The 8,610-nt window shown below is 39.7% G+C and overlaps 1 long non-coding RNA gene across 1 annotated transcript; it reads right to left on the bottom strand.

Moving 5' to 3' along the window:
• Positions 1-5,240: 5,240 nt before the first annotated feature.
• On the bottom strand, positions 5,241-7,936 carry LOC120221308. The gene is made up of 3 exons (XR_005525775.1): positions 7,876-7,936; positions 6,005-6,108; positions 5,241-5,321 (listed from the first exon to the last, which is right to left on the bottom strand). It is a non-coding gene; the product is annotated as an uncharacterized LOC120221308 (long non-coding RNA).
• Positions 7,937-8,610: the final 674 nt, after the last annotated feature.

Genomic DNA, 8,610 nt, shown 5'->3' with positions numbered 1-8,610 from the left:
AAAGACAACCAATAGTTGTCAAGCCCCAAGAAAACATAAATATTGAAATTATCAAAACAAGACTTTAAAGCTACTACTATAACTATAAGAAGTGAGTGTGAAGACTTTTGAAATGAAGGAACAAATAAAAAGCTTCAACAATGAAAAAAGATATGAAGAAGAACTGAGTGGAAAATATAGAACTGGAAAATATAATAACCACATTTAAAATTAACTGGATGGACTCAATAGCAGAATGGAGATGAGAGAGGAAAGAGTCCATGAACCTGAAGACAGATGAATAGAAATTGTTCAATATAACAATGGAGAGAAAAAAATTGGGAAAAACAAAAAAGAACAGAATATCAGGGACCTGTGGAACAATACTAAAATGCAAACATTCATGTTATCAGAGTCCTTGAAGGAGTGGAGAAAGAGTGCAGTTCAGGAAATCATAATACAAAAATAATTTGCAAAATTTGCAAACTTCCCAAATTTGTAGGTTCAAGAAACTCCGCAAACCTCAAACAGGATCAGCTCAAAAACATTACCTCCCAGGTACATGATAATCAAACGTCTTTAAAGTTAAAGAAGAAATCTGTAAAGTAGTCAGAGAAAAAAGTGCATCATCTATAGGAGAATATATATTTGAATGACTGTTGATATCTCACCAGAAACCATAGAGGCTAAAAGGAAATGAAACAACATTTTGGAAGTGCTGAAAGAAAAGAACCACCAATTCAGAGTTCTATATCCAGTGAAATTACCTGTTAGGAATAAAGGTGAAACAAAAACATCCTCAGATGAAAGAAAACTTTACAATACCTGTTGTAAAATAAATACTAAAAGAAATTCTTCAGATGAAAGAGAGATGATACCATTGGGAAGCTTAGAACATCAGGAATGAAGGAGAAACAATAGAAATAGTAAATATCTGGGTAAATGACTATTAATCTTTTCTTGAGTTCCCTAAAAAATGATTGATAGCTGAAAGCAAGAATTAGGACTCTTCTGATGACATTTTCAATGTAGATCTAATATATAAGACAGGTATAGTATAAAGAAAGGAGTCTAAGGGGACTTACATGATGGTAAAATTTCTACATTCTATTTAGGATAGTAAAATATCTAAATAGATCAAAGTAGACAGAGAAAACTTAAGTATGTAAGTTGCAATCACAAGAAAATTACCAAGGAGATATATTAAAACATACAATAAGATAAATTAAAGTGAAATATTAAAAAATGTTTAGGGGCACCTTGGTGTCTCAGTCAGTTAAGTGTCAGACTTCAGCTCAGGTCATGATCTAATGCTTTGTGAGTTCAAGCCCCATGTCAGGCTCTGTGCTGATAGCTCAGAGACTGGAGCCTGCTTCAGATTTTGTCTCCCTCTCTCTCTGCCCCTCCCCCCTCACATTCTGTCTCTTTCTTGTTCTCAGAAATAAACATTAAAAAAATATTAAAAATGTTTAAATGACTCAAAGAAAGAAGGGGAAACAGAGGATCAAAACACAGAGAGTACAAACAACAAATAAATAATAAAATGACAGCCCTAAATTCAAACATATCAATAATTACATTAAATCTAAATGGACCAAACATACCAATTAAAAGACAGAAGTGGCCAAAATAGGTTAATAAAAACAAGATACAAGTGCAATTATATTGACATAATGATATGGATAGGTTAAAAGACTGAGACATATATCCAAAAAACCATTGAACAGTACTCTTCAAATAGGTGAATTTATGATGTATGAATTATATCTCAATAAAGCAGTTCAAAGAAGATTAAGATACATCATGCAAACACCAATCAAAAGAAAGCTGGAATGGCTATATTAATATCAGACAAAGTAGTCTTCAGAGCAAAGAATATTACTGGGGATAAAGAGATACATTACACAATAAAAGGGCCAGTTCACCAAGAAGACGTAATAATCCTAAGTGTGTATCCACCCAATAATATGACTTTAAAATGCATGAAGCAAAATCTGATTAAACTGAAAGGAATGGAAAACTCCACAATTATAGTTGAAGAGTTCACTATTCCTTGCTCAGTAATTAACAGAACAGGTAAATAGAAAATAGCAAGCATATACAAGAACTGAGCCATAAGTCAACTGGAACTAATTGATGATTCTAGAACATTCAATCAAAACCCAGTAGAAAATAAATTCCTTCCAAGTGTGCAAGGAACCTACATCAATGAAGACCTCATTTTGAGTCGTAAAAACAAGTCTTAACAATTTAAAAATAATTGAAATCTTACAAAGTATGTTATTTGATCACAATGAGATCAAACTAGAAATTTATAGCAGAGCAAAAACTGGAAAATCTTTGAGCACTTTGAACTTAAAAAAATTACACTTTTAAGTAATTTATGGGTGAAAGGAAAGTGTTATGGAAATTAGAAAATACTCTGAATTGAATAAAAAAAAATACCAAAATTGTGAGATGCAGCTTCAAAAGCTTATAGAGAAGTTGATAGTATTAAATGGTTATATTAGAAAAGAGGAAAGATCTCAAATCAACAATCTAAGCTTTCACCTTCAGAAACTAGAAAAAGAAGAGAAATATAAACCCAAAACAAGCAGAAGGAAGGAAATAATAAAGACAAAAGCAAAATTCAATGAAATTGAAAATAAGAAAACAATAGAGGAAAATCAGTGAAACAAGAAGCTTTTCCTTGAAAAAATGAATGATAAATTTCTAGGTTGACTCACTAAGGAAAAAAAGAAGATATATATTACCAATAACAGAAATGAGAAATGAATTATTGCAACAGACCTCATACACATTAAAAGACTAATAAGGGAATAATAATATAAACAACTTTACAAAATAAATGGACAATTTAGATAAAATGAACTAAATCCTTGAAGGCCACAAACCACTAAAAACTCACCCAAGAAGAAATAAATAACTTAAACTCTCCTATGTTTATTAAAGAAATTGAATTTATAGTTAAAAACCATCTGAAAAAGAAAACTCCAGACTCAAAAGATTTTGCCTGCAAATTCTACTAAATGTCTAAAGAAGAAACCAAGCCAATCTTTTGACATATAAATCTCTTCCAGGAAATAGAAGGGGATACTTCCCAATCCATTTTAATGAGTCTAATTTTATCCTGATGCCCAAACCAGCCAGATTTAGGAAAACTACGGATCAGTATCCCTCATGAACATAAATACAAAAGTCCTTGACAAAATATTAACAAATTGAATCCAGCGATGTATAAAAAATAACTGGGTCTTAGGAATGCAAGACCTTGAAGATAAGTCAGTGTCATCCACTCTATTAACAGTCCAAAGAAGAAAGACATATCATATCAGTAAATGCAGAAGAAGCATTTGAAACCAACAGAGCCAGCTCCAGAGGTTTTGCTAGGGTAGATTCGAGTGGAAACCACAAGGAAAAGAGAATTGCATCAAGTTCTAATGGTGGTAGAGCTTAGATAAAACCACTCCCAAAAAGTAAGAGTCTTGCCCTAAATGGGGAAGTACTGAAGAATCAGAGTGCTGTTTATTGAGGAATTGAATAAAGGGGCTTGAGAGTATGAGACCAAAGGTGACAGTCTTATGAGGAGTCATTTTTTGTGGGGGAGAGATGGTTTGGAGGGAGAAGAATCTCCTGGATGGTTGATGGTGAAGGAGAATAAGGAGCAAGTGGTAGAAATTAGGGTCCAAAGAAACAAAGGAAACCTACCAAACCACTTCATTTACTGTACCAACAGAAGAGGGTACTCCTGAACTAAAAACCTTAGAAAGCCTCTCAAGTGTTTACCCTTGTCTGCATAGAACCACCTCTAAGTCCTGGTCGAGAAAAACATCAGATATTAACAATAGACAAGAAATAGGGCTCCTGGGTGGCTCAGACTTTGGCTCAGGTCATGATCTCATGGCTCATGAGTTCAAGCCCTGTGTCGGGCTCTGTGCTGACAGCTCAGAGCCTGAAGCCTGATTCGAATTCTGTTTCTCTGCCTCTCTCTGCCCCTGCCTGGCTCTCTCTCTCTCTCTCTCTCTCTCTCTCTCTCTCTCAAAAGTAAATAAACATTAAAAAAAGTAAAAAACAAAAAAACAAAAAAACCCAGAAGATAGAAGCCAACATCTACACAAACCTACTATAAAACAAAAAATGAGAATCAGAATATTTTCAGCTGATAAAATTCTCTCTCCAAAAACAATGATGAAGGAGAGGAAAACTGTTACAGAACACCCTGACTTGAATTAACTATTCTTAAGCAAATATTTGCAGATATGAGGAAAAAACCCCCACTTCAAATCATAAATTTGAAAGCTCAGAAAGGAAACGGACAAAGCAGAAATGATAGATGCAAAATGAGTGTTTACTAAATTCAGGAAAGAAATAGAAAAGAAAATAATCTCAGAACTGAAAAAAATTACAAAGTGCCCAACAGAGAATAGATTTGATTGAACATGTAATAGAAGAGGAATGAAAATAGCTAAGGATGCCAGCAAGAAATAATGAGATTTAATAACACCAAAGAGAAATTGTTGGCTAGAGAGGGTAGGCAGAGAAGTGTCAACATTTATGTAATTAGAGTCCGTGAAGAAAGAAAAAAAGATGAGTAAACAGAACAAACATTTAAAACTATAATACAATAACACTTTCTGGAAATGAAATAAGATCTGAGTTCATGTGTTCAAAGAGCTTACTCTGTACATGGGGAAATAGACCTAGGGATAAAGGAACACATTCTCTGGGCCTTAAACTTAAAAAGACCAATTCCTTTCAATGGAAAGGAAATCAGTTTGGCATCAGACTTCTTAATAGAAACATATGAGGAAGGATGACAATGGAACATTTTCAAGAAACCCCATGGAAAAAAGTATGAACCAAGGTCTTTTAGATCCAGACAAACATAAAGACTATAGAATAATTTTAAACACGCCAGGACTCAAAATACCACATTCACAAATCATTCCTGAGGAATTGGAACACCACACTTACTGTTTTTAATAATAAGGAGGCCTGGGTTCTAGTCTTTCCTGGGCCACTCTGTTGCATGACACTGGCAAGTTATTTCCTTTCTCTGGACTGGTGATCAGAGGCCTTTTAGATGTCCCGTAGCTTTAGCCATGTTGATTTTACATGGTCTTCATAAAGATCCTAGGACCACAGACTTGGTGAAATGGGGTAGAAAGAGCAGGGTCCTGTTGTCAGATGGACCTAGGTTGGAACACTTTCTCTGCCCCACCCGCCAACCATCCATTACCCAGCCAGCCACTCACCAAATTTTGGAGGACCCTCAAGGTGCCAGGCACACTGGTAGGCTCTGTGGATGCAGGTGAGCCAAGCGGATCCAGACAGCTTACGTTCTAGTGCGGGGAGAGAGACATTTAACTAACAGTCACACAGATGTATCCTCACCGATTGTGGTAAGCAGTGTGGAAAGTACGCAGCACTCTCTGAGCGTGGATAGAGGATGGGAATGTGAGTCCAGGGAAGGCTTCCCTGAGAAGATGACACTTGGGCTGAGCCTGGAATGATGGAGGGAGTCTCCCAGGGGAAGGGGGTCGGGTAGGACATTCTGGGCAGAGGGGACGGCACAGGTTGAGAGTAGTGTGGTGACAGGAAGCACAAACCTTTGGGGGCCAGGTGGCAGAAGCAAGTGGCCAAGTGATGGGGGTGAGCTAAGGGCCAGGTCCGGGAGTGAAGATGTGGTCTGTCTGTGATAACTTGGGGAACACACTGAAACACCTGAAATGGGGAGGCTGGATTGGAATCATGTATTTAAAAGATCATTCTGACTGCCCTGGGGAGAATGACTGTGTGGTGGGAGGAGCAGGTAAGGAGGGATGGGGGCAAGTCAAGTCTTCACTGTGTGGCTCTAGGTGCATCACTGAACTTCTCTGAGCCTTAATCTGCTCTCTTGCAAAAGTGGAATAATAACGCTAACCTACAGGACTGCCGTGAGGATAAGATGAAATCAAGGGTGCCGAATGCCTGACACAGAAGAGAAAGTTCAACAGCTCTGGCTCCGTGTTACTGTTTAATTTACCTTAGACAAAGGTGCAGTCTCCAAAACCAGTTTATGGTGTCCTCTTTTCCTCTCCTCTGCATCCCCATCTGGGCCTTCTGTTCACCCCGCTACTTTAGGAATGTCTATGACAAGAATTGAACGTAATTTCAGTTTTAGTAGGGAAATAGTGCCCTGGATCAGGAACACATATGGGGGGCATGAGGACCCTTGAATCAGACAGGAACAGGGTCCTTGGGGTCTGTTCCCCACCGTCTCACCCCCTGCCAATGTTCTTGAGACTCAGCACTGTCCAGATCTCTTAGAACAAGAATACAGTCCTTCCTGGCAGGACTATCATTTCCAAAGGAAACACCAAACCTAAGAGAGGGATCTTCTTCCCCTTGCTGCTTTCTCTCCCTCTCTCTCTCTCTTAACTACTTTCCATTTGCTTTATTTATTATTTTTTATATATTTTTTTTAACATTTATTCATTTGAGAGAGACAGAGAGAGACAGAGTGTGAGCAGGGGAGAGTCAGAGAGAGAGGGAGACACAGACTCTGAAGCAGGCTCCAGGCTCTGAGCTGTCCTCACAGAGCCTGACATGGGGCTCCAACTCATCTACTGTGAGATCATGACCTGAGATGAAGACAGATGCTTAAACAGCTGAGCCACCCAGGTGCCCCTCTGTTTGCTTTAGAAATGTAAACTAGTTTGAATCTCCAACTCATTGAGCCCCGAGACAGTTAGCACCCCACTTTGCCAAAGCTCCCCCATCTGCTTGCACTGTGTGAGAATGCAATAGAACAAGCATTCATTGCGTGCACATAGCCCTGTGAAGACTGGCCTCAGAATTTTACATGCTGACCTCTTTTTCTTTTCTTTTCCTTTGTTTTGTTTTGTTTTTCCTTTCCTTTCCTTTTTTTTGTGAGGTTTAATATACATATGATGAAGTGCACCTTGCACTCCAATCTTACATGTACAGCTCAGTGACATTTTAACAAATTTAACTACTACCCTATCCAAAATCTAAAACATTTCCAGCACCCCTAGGAAGTCTCCTGTGTCTTCTTTCCAGACACTACCACCCCTACTCCTAGGGGTCATGATTATTCTGACTTCTGTCCACAATGGTCAGTTTTGCCTGTTCTTAATTTTCACAGGAAGGGGGTCTAGGCTTTCACTCAGTCTAGTGTCTGCAAGATCCAGTCATATCGTTGCATGCATTTGTAGACTATGTCTGTGTCTTCTTATTGCCGTATAGCATCCATTTTATGGATATACCACAGTGTATCCGTTATCCTGTTGATACTTGGGTTGTTTCCAGCTTGGGGCTGTTACCAGTAGTTCTGCTGTGAACACTCCCCGGCATGAGTGTTTAGGTATCTGCAGGCACTCATTTCTGTTGGGCATATGCCCAGGAGTAAAATTCCTGGGTCATAGTGTCCACATTTTGTGAGCACTACTGAACAGCTTTCCTAAGTGGTTGAACCATACTGCATTCCCACCAGGAGCCAAGTGGTAGAAATCCAATTCAAACTAGCTCAGCCAAAAAGCATACAGGTTCACACAACCAAACCATGGGACGAGGGAGGGTACAACTGCTTCAGGGGTGGAGGAGACCATGCTGGGCTCTCTCTGTGTCTCTGGGCATGTCAGCATCTTTCTCTCTGACTCCAGACTGGCTTCCTCCATGGGTCAGCCTGGCCTGATGCTTCAGAGCCCCACTGACTGGCCTGAGCTAGAGTCTATACTAGCCCCTGGGGGCCTGTAACTGGCAGCCCCCACTGGAACCACAGAGGTGGAGGAGGGGAAGAGCAGTTATCCCTAAAGATAGGCATGGTGTCCCCAGACTGCATGGGAGTTATCTGCTGCAGGGACAGCGCTTTGGGTGTCTGGATTCCATTCCCACCTCTGCAGGGTCTCCTCCTGGCCATGTGACCCTGGGCATTTGCTACAGACTGAATGTTAGTGTCCCCCCAGGTATGTTGAAAGCTAGTCCCCAATGTGATAGTATTTGGAGGTGGGGCTTTGGAGAGGAGATGATGTCATAAGGGCAGAATCTACATGAATGGGGGGAGTGCCTTATAAAAGAGACCCAGAGAGCTTCCTCACCCCTTCTACCGTAGGAGGACACAGCAAGAAGGCCATTTATGAACCAGGAAGCAGGCTCTCAGCAGAACCCAAATCAGCCAGTTCTTTGGTCTGGGACTTTCCAGCCTCCAGAACTTTGAGAAATAAATTTCTGTTGTTTAGAAGCCACTTAGTCTATGATATTTTGTTGTAGTAGCCCAAATGCCCAAGGCAGCAATTCATTTAGTTTCTAAATGGATTAGGAAACCTGTTTCCTAATGGATAAAGAGGAATAACACCTTCTTTACACGATATTAAATAAGGCATAACAGCTGATGCCTCTTGCCCATGACAGATGTCCCTTCCCTTCCTGCCCTCTCAGAGCAAGGCTGGGATGTGAATCCTCCTGTCTTATGATTCCTAGAACTGTGTCCTGTATCTGGGCTATTCCTTCTTGCCACTGGCTGAGACAACAAAGTCTTGGGGCAGGATGGGGGTCCTCACTCTGAACTGTATACATGTTTGCTGGCTTGTATATTACCCTGTGCTGGATTCAGTGGGAAAGGAGAGATTT

This window comes from Hyaena hyaena, unplaced genomic scaffold (assembly GCF_003009895.1).
Source record: "Hyaena hyaena isolate Hyena2069 unplaced genomic scaffold, ASM300989v1 scaffold_15, whole genome shotgun sequence".
Classification (NCBI taxonomy): Eukaryota; Metazoa; Chordata; class Mammalia; order Carnivora; family Hyaenidae; genus Hyaena; species Hyaena hyaena.
Note: the sequence above shows the minus strand (reverse complement) of the source record. Positions and strands in the feature narration are given on the sequence as shown.